Genomic DNA, 14119 nt, shown 5'->3' with positions numbered 1-14119 from the left:
AAATTTGAAGAACATGCAGGACGATTGAATATACATACTTATTTTTTGAACAGAAGCGGTTCTCCGACTGGTTATTGAATAATGAAAAGATGCATTGTCATGCAATACAAAACATTTGGAATACGTTTTCTGGCTGAATAACGTAAGATTAAAAGTCATCTGCTTAATTCACATCCATTTACAAGTCAACTACTCAGGCAATTGCAGAATAGTTTTGATCCTGAGCTTGTAAGACAAACCTAATATCACTGGATTTAAACACTTCTTTAATCTTCCGAGAATGTTCCTTCTTTAGCTCATATTCCAAGAATATTAAGTGAATACAATTATTGCCAAAGAAATTGAATATTCATTTGCACTACGGCTTGGTAGTTTACTAACGAGTTAACAAAACTTAAATTCTGCTTTTTGTGTCAAAGAATACAACAATATTTTAAATATTTACAAATAAAATATTAAATTGGAGATTTAATTGGAGCCTCATCAGTTGCCTAGCATTTGAAAAAGAAAATATTGTTAAATACTAATTGTTTGCTGCTCAGTCTAACCCAGGCTGCATGGTTGGTTTTCGTAGTTTTTTAGGTTCTCTTTACAAAGATTCTCTATGAAAGCATCTTAATCAAATAGCTCCCATGTTCTTTCTATGTTCAAATAACCAACTAACCTAGTTTAAGCGCGATTTCCAAGTGAAGTTACTAGTAAAATCCGAATACTCATTAAAAATCCTGTAGCTAGCCAATCGGGAGTAACATGAAAGATACGGAACCAATAATTGAAATGTTGTTACGGTACGCTGTTTCTTAACTTAGATGGTCATTCCTTAATTAAATAGCCCACCAACAGCCGAGCGGCAAAAACGCTGAACACTGGTAGTTCGGTTTGAGTTTCGAATCGCGCGAACGGGGTGGCCGCATGGGCGGTTTCGTGGTTTTCCCCATGTGTAACATGTATACGAGCCAGTTTCCCTTAGAAAGTCCTCCACGAAGGCATCCCTCCCTTTAGGCAGATAGCCCTCGTGTGCTTTGCCATAATTAAATAATCCAATTCAATCCTTAATTAAATATAATTGATTTGTAAATTCTACTAGAACTGACGGTAAGAATTGAAGTGGAAATAAGTAATATGGTGTGCAATCTTGATTAATATAAAATTAAAAATATTTGCATAGAAAAGTGTTTGCATTCAGACAGAAAGTTTTTTGAAATATTTGCAATTACTTTATAAGAAGGATTTATTAATAACAGCAATAATTACTTATTATATTACTGATGATTAGGATTCAGTTCTTGACAATTACATTCTAAATTAGAATTTTAAGGATATAATGAAAATACGCTACGCACAAAAATACATTTTAGGAAAAAAATGAGTTGATTTTTTATGTTTTAAAACTTCTTAATTCATTTAGTAAACATCGTATCCTTGTTGTTTATTGAATCCAGAATGTTGGTGTCGTTTATATAATTATTCTTACTTGTCCACAGAATCTGCTGACTTATCCAGCCATTAAGTAGCTGCAGATCATTTCTACATAACCATTGAACTTGCATTAATTCAGTCTCTAGAGGGTTGTATGTTTATATCATAATTTGACTTTTATAAAAAATGATTATTCTAAATATTATGTTTCTATAAAAATATATTGTGCTTTAAAAATATGGATAATAGTATCAGCCGCTCTTTCAGCCACTTCAAAAGCAACAGTTTGTTTAGAAATAAATTATGCAGTTAATGTCATAAAATTCAAATAAATATGAAACGAAAATTCTCAGTTTTAGACAATTCGATTTAAACGAAGTAAAGTAGCAGACGATAAAACGCCGAAGGTAAAAATTTACTCTTACAAAAACTTACTCTTAAATTTTTTAAAAAAAGAAAAGATACGAAAGAAATTAAAAAAAAAAAAATTGTTAAAAATTTGAATAATATCATCTATAGTTTAAAAAAATAGCCTTTCATATAGTATTAATAAATATTTATTACGCATCATTGAGGGAAAAAATGTCATATAATTAATTCTCCGTAAAATTTTACTTGAAGTTTAAGGTTAAAAATAGCCGTGGCAATTCAGTGTAACAAAAATCCATAGACCACATTTGGCATTATTATCGCTCAAAAAAAAGGTGCCAAATTTCAAAACGCGAAATTATGTAAATTCGTGTATATCTTAGAAAATTTTGAGTAAAAAAGTCTAATTTTTTGCAGATATGCTTAAAAATACACCTACTTTAAGATGATGGTAAAAATTTTATAGGTTATAATTCAAAATTTTTTTCGAAAAATCTATAGAAATTATTTAAAAATAAAAATTTAAAAAATAAAACGCAAAAAATGGGTAAATTTTATTTGGAATGAACCAAAATTTTGAAATGTGAGAGAAAAAATCAAAAAAGTTTAATAAAAAAAGAGATATTAATAAATATTTGCCGAATTCAATTAACATTGAGGAGCTAAAATTTTGAGAGCTAATATTTTAAAAACTAATCGTACGATTTTTACAAAACTTGGTATTCTGGCATAATTTGAGTCGTAGAATCGAAATATGTAAAAAAATTGGTATGTTATTTCAGAAAAAGTCCGATTTTGTGTCAAAATACCTATATTAGAATAGTACTATATATAAATCTAATATATATCCTAAGTCGCGCTTTCGAGACATGAAAAACGTAGTTTGAATTTTGTCAATCGCCCCAGTAGAACGGGAGATATAGCACTGTCCCATTTTTTTTTTTTCAGCAGTGTACCTACTTATTAAGCAGTAATAGAAATTATTTCAATTACCATTTGTTTCATTTTTGCCTTTTAATTACAATAATATTAAGGTTTGTATTAAGTATTCATGCTTTCTTAATCTGAAATATACCTAACCCATTTTTTTCCCATAAAAAGTTGGTCTTTGCGGAATGTAATTTTGCTGTATGTGCATTGTGTTAATGACATAACCCCTGTCTTTGGCAAAGCTTTAAAGTATACATATACAATGAACCCTCTGGAAAATTACCACCCATGGTCCCAGATATTTTTTTCTTCTGTGTAGGTAGTTAGTTGTCTGAAAGAAATAATGTTAAATATGGATATTGCCCTCAGAAATATTCAAAAATCATTTTTCAGGATTAATTTGGATTGATCAGATAAAGCACATTACGACTATCTGATAAAGGACAGAGATATAATCATGGGGGCCTCTTAAGGGAAGCTGGTTGTATATTCATATTACACATTTAGAAAATTACATGAACGACTGTGCAGTTAGCAATTTTGCAGAGATTTGAACTGGATCAAACTACCAGTGGCTGCTTGGATTTATAAATAGAGAAAAGTTCTTACTGTTGAGTGATAACTACCACCTACGTGCCTCTTGAAACACATAACAAAAAAACAGGATACTTGTTTTGCATGTTCTAGTTCATCTGCCTTACATCTTAGACACAATAACATTGCATTAAAATATTTCAGTACTTCTAACATTTCTTAGCTGTGAAATATTTTGAAACATGTTAAACAGTATATTGAACAATATTTGGCTTCTAAGTCACCTATAAGCTGATTTCCAGATGAGAAAATGTGAGAATGATAGCGATTATATAAGTGATCCATTGTGGGTGCTTTCTGTATGATGTAATTTTAAATTCAGCCACTAAAAATGACGGAATTTTTTAAATGACCGACTATGTTAAAAACAACTATAGACTTCCTATTCTTTTTCAACATATACAGGTTAAAATTGGTTTTTATAATACTACATATATTTTAACAAGATGCTGATTCAAAATTACAATATATGTTTATTACATATTATGAAATTAACATATTGTTATTAGATAAATTTTTACTGTCTAAAATTTTGTAGAAATAATGGATTATCAATTGCTTTTAATTTTTATAGAGCTTTTTATGAATGGTTACATGATGAGGAAAGAAATACCAGAACATCCTTTGTAATAAATAGCTCATGGGGGAAAAAAATTCAAAATCCATTCTTCTCTAACTATGACAGGTAGCCGAAGTGGATTTTATAAATCTGAAGGGAAAAGAATATGGCAACTAAAAGCTCAAGGTTTAAAAAGTGTGGACAGACATGTACAGCTAGCATAAATATTAAAATTTACGAAAATAAAATTTCAATACAGTACTACAACACATACGAGTACTACAAGCACAATTTTAATTTAGGTCATGTTCTTATTCCATAACCTCAAAAAGAAAAATATTGCTGGTAATGATTTTAATCTTTTTTATTCTATATTAATGTAATAGTTATTCATTCTTTGTAGTTATCACAGTTTATTTCAAAAATCCCTTCCTAAAATATATTAAAGTTTTTTCCGTCATAATATGTATCTGTTTCGCTTTCTCACTTTCTATGCTGCTGGTATTCAAAATGCAACACCATGAATGAAGGATCCAATAATCTTAAAATCTTCCTGTTAGATGACTTAGCATAGACTTTGATGGAATATGTTTTGCTTTGATTGTATGTTTTGCTTTGATTGTATGTTTTGCCAGTGCTTCTTTATGTGGGAAGTTTCAGCATGGCACAGCATTCTTTTCAGACAAATCTCATTTTTGCCTTACCATTACTATGGTCTTATCTTAGTCTGGTGACATTTTAATAACAGATATCATGACCCTTGCATTATGAATTATCCTATCAGTCTATCACTAATGGTTATAGTTTAGGGTACCATTAGCACTGTTACTCATGCCTAATATACTACATTACAGGCACCCACAGCAGCAATCACTACATCTTAAAATTTTGTGCCCTGTTGTCTTCCCTCCCTTTCAAGGATAGCCTGCTGCTGAGTTTCAATGTGATCACAATATTCAACAGTTTTTCATTGCCTATTAGGTCATTCTGCTGCCTTGGCACAAAAAAAAAAAAAAAAAAAAGCACAAAGGCAAAATTACAACAAAAATCTCAAATACTTTTAAGGCTACACAAAGATGCAAAATGATGTTTACAGTCTAAGAAGATTGATGACAGAATATTTAAATTTAAAAGTAGCTCATCATGAAGAATCTATTAGGTAAAAAAAAAAAAAAAAAAAAAAAAAAATTCAGAGCATGATTGTAACAAACACTGTTTGAAAATGCATACACAGTGTAATATTAGCATGCAAGCATATAGTATTTGTGAATGTATTGACCTTAGTATTCAAAATAATTTGTGCAAACACATTCTTTCAGCAGTAATGTACAACAGAAGTGAAACAGGTTATTCTGGAGCAATCATGAAAAGAAGGAGTACAAAATTTAGAAAAACCACACATAAACTTCACTTTTGAGAAATCAACTATCATATTTTTTTTTAAGGACTAGTAAATGAAATCCAAAAATTGGGGAATGAAAATAAAAATTTGCAGACTACATTAACAGCAGCAAATCATGCAACATTTAAATGCTGTTCAAAAATTATTACAGTAGTAAGAAAATTGCAACACAAATAAAAAAAATACATATGCACTAAATTTGAATCTAAAAAGTAACAAGATTATTTTACAAAAAATATTTTTCTCAACAAAAATTTGTAAAAAAATGAGAACTGAACAAACCTACAGCAAATGAAACTGAAAAGTTCACAGATATTTTATTAGGACAGCCTGTCGTTAGCAAAGGAAATTATCATGACAATTCAATACAGAAACATCACTAATAAGTGAACTTTATTACTATTTTGTTTGATAAAGAAATTTAATCATACAATCTAATCATTACTTTTACTGTTAACTGCTCCTGTAAGTTTCTTTCTTTCTATATTAATAATTTAGAACAAACTATGAGAGATTAAATTATTATTTCAAGTGGCTTTAGAACTTTTAAGATGTTTAAGAGCTAATTTCACCCAGGAAATCTGTTTGCTAAATGAAAATGTGCTATGATTAAAGAAAACATTTGTAAATAATCAAACTTTTGAAAATAACATCTGACTAATGTAATATGTATTGTCAATCACATAATAACAAAGATTTTACTTTTTTTTAAAAAATTTTTGCCGTAAATATTATTTGTTGAATATTTTATAGATAATAAAAATACATAATGAAAATTTTGTGCATGCGCTTAATGTTGTAGGTAATTTCGAATGCTTCTTATCAAAACTTTAATTCTTTATTCAGATTTGTGAGAAAAAAAAACTTAACATTTATTAATAATAATGTGTATCCAACTTTTTATTAATTTCATAGAAAAATTTTATCTAGAATGTTGAATACTTGTAAATGCATTCACAGTCATCTACTTCCTTTTTTTATTAACAAAAAAGCTCATTAAGCTGTTCATTCGTACAATGCTCCAAAATCGTCATCCTTATTACGAACAATGCATATTTTCCTATAGCTTTAAAATTAGTTAAATTATTTCCTTATACAAAATAGTTCCTTATGTTATCTCAAGAACGAAAACAGCAACTTCATGTGGCACTGAATTGCAGTTCAGAATTAATCATTTATAAACTTTCATTATGCAATAAATCTTTTTTTTTTTTTTTTTTTTTTTTTTTTAACTGAAGTTTGATAGTGATTCTGTATAAATTGCATTCATAAACTGATAGAATAATAACTAATTGTACAGATATTTTTTTATATGGCACAGATGCTTAAACAGTGTGATGTCCTATAAATTATTTCATGTATGTTAATATAAAAGTTGACATGTAAAAATATTATTTTTGAAACTCGGATTAAATAATCAATGATTCAGCAACCGCCAAAATGCAAAAACAAGCAGCACCAGGAGATACTTTCAGAAGGCATAATTATCTAATATAGTATGGAAAACTTGAGATTATAAAAGAAAGTAAGATTAGACTAAAACTATCTGAACACTTTCACGTTTACATCGTCAGCCATTCACGATTACTCCGCCTATAAATGACGTCATTTTCAAGTCAAACATAATTGGCCAACATCAGAAGGGTACGGCGCATAGTCTAGCTTCTCGTTTGTGTTTATGTCTACAAGCAAACGTTTAAGTACTTTTACGGGGCACTGCGTTTAGGTTGTTAAATTTTTTGGTTACGTTTCTTTCCATCAAGGTCATGTAATTATATTTTCTTTTCATAATATAAAAATACCGAACATTTTGAGATTCTGATTAATTTAAAAGTGCATTAGAATGATTTAATAAACATGTCTTTCTCAAAAAATAAGTGTATCTTTCACATCATAATACAGATTTCGAAAAAATTAATTATTTCTTTTACTTGAAACTGATTATTATTATTATTATTATTATTATTATTATTATTATTATTATTTATCCTTGATTCATAAAAACTTTTTGTTTTATTTTTGTAAAAATCTTGTTGGCAACAATGATAGATTTCAAGAAAGTTTCGGTTTGCAATTTTCGATTGCTACCGGCCAAGGAGGTTAGAATAGCAGGAGGGAAGGTTCAACTCAAACGGTGAAGCTTGGCGGCCATCTTCCTGTTATCACCGTGACTTATGCAAGGAAATCCGTCATTGCAACATTTTTTTCTTTTCTTTTTGAAGCATGTCAGCTTGTATTGCATATGGATGCACAAATAGATTCTCGAAAAAAATTCCGGGCATTGTTTTTCACACGTAAGTATTAATTTTCTTTTTTATGTAATATGACAACTATGTCAAAAATATCACAATGTCATGTGATTTTCTTTCCAGATGTGAAAAAAAAGGACTTAAAATAGGTTATTTAATATAACTATAATCAAAATATATTAAATACATTTTAATGTTTCTGTTTATAGCTGGTATCTTCGTTCCTTAAGATACAATGCTATATGGTAGGATTTAAATTGTATAATTTGAACGTTTTAGTTAATTCGTTTTATAACTTTCATGAAAAGTAAGAAATCAATTGTTACTATTTTTATTAATTGTAAAGGTGTTAAATAAAGCAATGCTTTTCTTTATATATTAATTATTATTCATTTTTTTAAGTTAAGATAAACTGTTCTGTTAAAATTTTTTTGCATAAACTTACAAATTTCTGGGCAGTATAGTGATAAAATTAAGTAAAATATTTACACAATTGAACATGTGGAAAGATGTATCCAAAAACTTATATAGGTGTATTTCTGTAATTCAACTTAATTAAAGGCAGTTTCTTTGAGATTAATAAATATGAAATGCGCATAAACTGAAATCATTGAATTCACATAAATCTGTTTTATTTTATTAAGATTTATTTTCTAACCTAAGCAAATTCGTGAAATATGCAGAAACATCATTTTTTTAAAGGCTTTAATGTTATGCGCATGCATTTAGATTTCGAACTATTTCTTAATAATTTGCTGTACATAGTAAATTATGGATATCATCTTTATTACTTTAAAACAAAAATTCAACAATAGCGAAGGATTTCATTATAAATTTAACATATTTTTACTGGAAAATAAATGCACGGAACAGCTTAGAAACACGTACATGTCACTGCCGTAATGCAATGTTTTGAAGTCACAAACATGGACGCCGCTTGTTCGGCGGAGTTTCATTCCCTGATAGTGAAGGAAACAGCGAACCCTCCCTCCTTCTATTCTAACCTCCTTGCTACCGGCATATTCACAAAGCCTACAGACCTTTTCTTATACGCTTTGCTCTGATTGGATGGCACTGCTGAAATGGCAGTTATATTTGGTTTGGCGAGTAATTGCTCTGCGTTTCACCTGTCAGGCTTTGTTAAGGACGCCAAGCAAACGTTGTAGGCTTTGCAATGTGTGGATTAGAACAAAGCGTAGTGCATTGTTAAATTTTTATTTTGAGATTTTATTTTTTTTAATTCGGTTTCTGCTAACTTTTTTAGTGTAATACTGTATTGTCATATATAGGTATTTTGTAATTACTTTACTACTGACCAGCCATTTTCATCAAATTTCAAATAAATTCGTAACGAAACGGCATGTAAAACATTCTTACCGTTGATTATGCTTGTCTAACCACTATGTATGAATAATAATACTTTACATTGTTTTTCTTTGAACAGAGATATTTTACTATGTATACAAAAATTATGCTAAACATAGAATGTTATGTTAAAATGTAACCCAGTTTAAAGTACTGATATTGAAATCTTTCTTATTCCTTCAACTGGGAGTGGAACAAAAACATAATGTATTATTTCATACAAGCAAATATATCAAGATTTTGTTTATAGCATTAGGCATATTAACATAGTATATTAAAATATATGAATTAATGTATAATTTTTCGACATAGCATATTGTTTAAAAAAATTTATTGTAAATTAAGTGTTCTCACAAAGTTAAGGATACTTATAAATCTCTGGACTCAGTAAGAAGTAAATAAGATGGTAAGTCTGCTAGCAGCTCATTATGTGTTATGATGTTTTATTTTTGAAAAGTAAGTGAACGTTACCATGATATTTTATATTTTACATTATCTCATAATGGCTATGGGAAGTATGCCCACTAACATAGCATATATATCAGATCTATTCAATTATTAATGATGGAGATGAGCACATAATACATTTATAAGGCATATTGTACACAGTTCTAGATAATTTCTAATTGCATACATAAGAAAGTTAAAGATTAAATACTATCATTCATCAAATTGAATACATTTCTCCATAACTGGAAAATCTGTGGTATATAAATTGGGAAAAGTAGAATTGAATTTTCACTTTTCTTGTTATGAAAATCCTAGTGGTTAAGTGTAAAAAATGTTCCTGTTGCTTCTTGCAAAATAATCTTGATATCTAACGTATTCCAAAGTTCATTCTTGAAAATTAAATGTATATGTTAACTACAGCATTCAGTAGTGATGCAAGGTGCAAGTTTGTTTGATATAAATATTCAATCTTATAATTCGGAATCTGCACCGGAGTTGGCAAAAGAAGTATTTACTGTTATGTATTTATTAAGCATTCATGAAAAGCAGTTTATTATTCTTACTCTGATTAACTAAATGTAGGGCAGTTTTGAATTTAGATTATATATCTTAAGAGTTCATAAAATCAAAGTTGAACTGATGTAAACGAAAATTTGTTTGAAATAAAAATATGTTTTAAAAATATTTGTTTTGAAGTATTATTACATATGTAAGTTAAACTGTATAGAAAACAGTTTAGAGATAAAAAAAGGAACTAAAGTATCAGTTTATAATTTGACATCTAATTTCAGTCTTGTTCATAAGAAAAGTTAAAAAAAAAAAAAAAAAAAAAATAGCAGACAAAGACACAACTACTTCAAACACTGAATTTTTAATAAACCAGTAAATACATAATAGATGGCCCCCCCCCACCAAAGGTGTACCTGTTTTTAGTCATAGTGCTAGTTTTGTTTCGCCATCCAGCAGCTTCAGAATTTTGTTGGCCTTTCTGCACATTTTGCATTTATTTCTTCTGTTTAAATCAGAGCTTAAATTGTGCTGGAGCTTTAAATAAGAATACTTCGGCACTTCTGTTTCGTAACTGAACAACAGTTGCAGTAGAAAATTGACCTCAAAAATTTTTATTTTTTGTAATAAAGTTGTATTCAAAATTGCTTATTAAATTTTAATTTATCTTTTTATATTTTTTTTAATTTTAATTCTTTATTTACTTTAAACTTTAATTATTTTAATAATTAATTTATTAATTATTCTATTGGTCATTTTATTTATTTTTGTTCCTCTTTCCTGACAGTCTTCCATATGGCTTCACCACCTCTAATTTTAGAAAGCTGTGGTTTAACAGATATAGCAAAGCTTTATGCGAAACTCATAACACAGTGCTAAGAATTAAACTGACAAATTTTTATATAATTAATATTTTTTTAATTCCCATTCTTCAGTAGAATTTACATGAAACTTATTTGCTTCCAAATAGTTGGCATTTGGACCTAAACAATATCCTGAGCACTACTGCAAAATGAACCTTTTATCTTCAAAAATTTCATATGTGCATAAGGGAGTTTAAACATTTGTTACTTTTCCGTTAACATCTGCCATGCATTTTGGCATGTGTGTGCATAATGGGAAAATACTGTGTGTATATGCATGTGCTATCTATCAACTACTTTTATTTATTACTAGATGTTATTTATGAAAAAACCCAATTAAAATGCATAATGGGAAAAATTCCAAATTTTCTTGCTTTTTACAGTTGATGAAAAATGATAGCCTGCTTGTAATACTGAACAAAAAATAAATATATACTAGCGGGCAAGCCCGCTATTCATTGTTCGTGTGTATAAGAGTTTCTAATGTAATTTAGCGGGTATTGGAAATTTGAAACGAACTACCAGTGTCCAGCGGTGTCACGCTGTCTGCGCCCGCTTTATTAAAGTTTGCATCCAGAATATACTGCATACACGATACACATGCGTAAAATCACGAAAACACCCATGCAGCCAGCCCGCAAATTTTTGGGATTCGAAAGTTGGGACGAACTAACAGTGTCCAGCGGTTACCACTCATGCAGCCAGCCTGCTCGCCGGAACTTGTAAGTTGGACCGAACTACCAGTGTTTAGCTTTCTTGCGCGGGCTGCGCCGGCTTTATTCACTTATGCATACACGATACACATGCGTAAAATCACAAAAACACCCGTGTAGCCTGCCTGCTCGCCGGGATACGAAAGTTGGACCGAACTACCAGTGTTCAGCGATTTTGGGCAGGAAACGCTCGTTTTATGCACATATGTATCCAAAAGACATTGCATACACGATACACATGTGGAAAATCATGAAAACACCCACGCAACAGCCTGCTCGCCGGGACTCGTAAGCTGGAGCGAACTACCAGTGTTCAGCTTTCTTGCACGGGCTGCGCCCGCTTTATTCATTTATGTATCTAGAAGACACTGCATACACGATACAGATGTGTAAAATCACAAAAACACACGTGTGACTTGCCTGCTCGCTGGGATTCAAAAGTTGGACCGAACTACCAGTGTTCAGCGGTTTTTAGCGGGCTGCGCCCTCTTTATTCATGTATGCATCCAGAAGATACTGAATATACTATGTACATGCGGAAAATCACGAAAGCACCCATGCAGCAGCCCGTTTGCCGGGATTCGAAAATTGGACCGAACTACCAGTGTTTAGTGACTATGACGCCCGCTTTATTCACTTATGCATACAGAAGACTTTGCATACACATTACACATGCGTAGCCTGCCTGCTCGCTGGGATTCAAAAGTTGGACCAAACTACCAGTGTTCATCGGTTTTACGAGGGCTGGGCCCGCTTTATGCACATATGTATTAAGAAGACACTGCTTCCACGATACACATATGGAAAATCATGAAAACTCCCATACAACCAGCCTGTTCGCCGGGATTCATAAGTTGGAGCGAACTACCAGTGTTCTGCTTTCTTGCGCGGGCTGCGGCCGCTTTATTCAATTATATATCCAGAAGACACTGCATACACGATAGAGAAGTGTAAAATCACAAAAACACCCGTGTAACCTGCCTGCTCGCCGGTGTTCGAAAGTTGGACCGAACTACCAGTGTTCAGCGGTTTTTAGCGGGCTGCGCCCTCTTTATTCATCTATGCATCCAGAAGATACTAAATATACTATATACATGTGGAAAATCACGAAAGCACACATGCAGCCAACCCGTTCGCCGGGATTCGAAAGTCGGACCGAACTACCAGTGTTCAGTGACTTTACGGTGCCGCTAATGGGCCGTTGTAGAAAGAGAAATCGCGAAAATTTTCGGGTTTGTTATTCAAACAATAGATTCGTTACTAAAATTCCTTTATTTTTTATAATCTTCAACATAATCACACACAAAATTGTATCAATATATATATATTAATGCGATTATCAATTCATAATTATTTATAATAAAAAAGTTCTCATATACCGTCTCCAAGGGTCACATGTTCAATTTAAAACCCAAAACGAAAAAAAATTTTTAAATTTACAGAATCCGCACAAAGTTTCAACAAAGTTGTTTCACAAGAATATAGTTAAGTTAAATTAAATTTAAATAATTCTTTTGCGTCGTTGCTGCAAGGAAAAGCTCATATTCAATTAAAATTTAATTAAGAAATTTGAATCGTAAAAAAAAATTTAATAATTATTATTGTTGCGAACTAATTTACGATATCATTTAAATTCAAAAAGCATATGTAAATTAAGTAGACGTATCCAAAACCATGAAAGAATATATTATTCAAAAAGATTAAATTTATTATTCCAAAAAAAATTACATATTTTAAAAAACTAGCGCTTTCAGATTTTTAATTAATATCTCAGCTGATTAAAATTGTACAACTTCAAGAACGCCATCATTTAAATTTAATGTAATATAACAACTTTTACTCAATAGTAATAAAAGAATTAACGTGGCAATAACATATCATGGCAATTATAAAAACCTGAAATTAAAAGAATGTTAGTTTAAAATGCTGACATTAACGAAATATTTTCAATACACCGTGAGGTAACATGCAATCGCGTGTTTTATTAAAACTTCAGAATATAACCTTGATTTTTATCTCTAGTGGTTCAAGAAACTGTAGCCACTCGGAAAAATGAGGGGGAAAATTAGCATTTTCACAGTTTTTAATTAATATCTCAGCTGATTAAAGTCGTACGAAGATGAGAATGGTATCAATGGATTCCGAGAATTTTTTGCAATCCGGCGATACCTCTCTCGAATTCCAACTCGACCCGGTTCCATAGATATTTGGAAAAAAAAAGAAATTGACACCTGACCTTTCGCCAGCACAAATCTGAAACGGAAGCAATTCCCCCCCCCCCAGCGCTTTCGAAAAAGCAATTTTATCTCAGCTAATTCGGAGACTGTTGCCACTCCGAAAAATGAAATAATGCTTTCGCAGTTTTTAATTAATAACTCCGCCGATTATTGTCGTACGAAGATGGGACCGGTATCGTTGGATTCGTTGATTTTTTTGGAATCCGCGGATATGCGTTTCGAATTCCAACTTGGAGCCGTTCCCCAGATATTCGAGAAAAACAAATTTGGCACGTCGCCAAATCCCTAAAACAGGGAAAACTCCAGTAAGAAAGTGAAAAACGTAGGGAAAGTAGGGAGAAAATTAGTTTTTAATTAATATCTTGGCTAATTGTAATCGCACGAAGATGCCGATGGTCAAAATGGCTTCCCACGGACATTCCGAATCCAATGGTACCTTCCACTAAGCTCTGCACCCAGCCG

Source organism: Stegodyphus dumicola, chromosome 10 (genome assembly GCF_044657685.1).
Source record: "Stegodyphus dumicola isolate Sdum_Otavi_A_Nest chromosome 10, ASM4465768v1".
Classification (NCBI taxonomy): Eukaryota; Metazoa; Arthropoda; class Arachnida; order Araneae; family Eresidae; genus Stegodyphus; species Stegodyphus dumicola.
The sequence above is the reverse complement of the archived record's forward strand: the minus strand, read 5'-3'. Positions refer to the sequence as shown.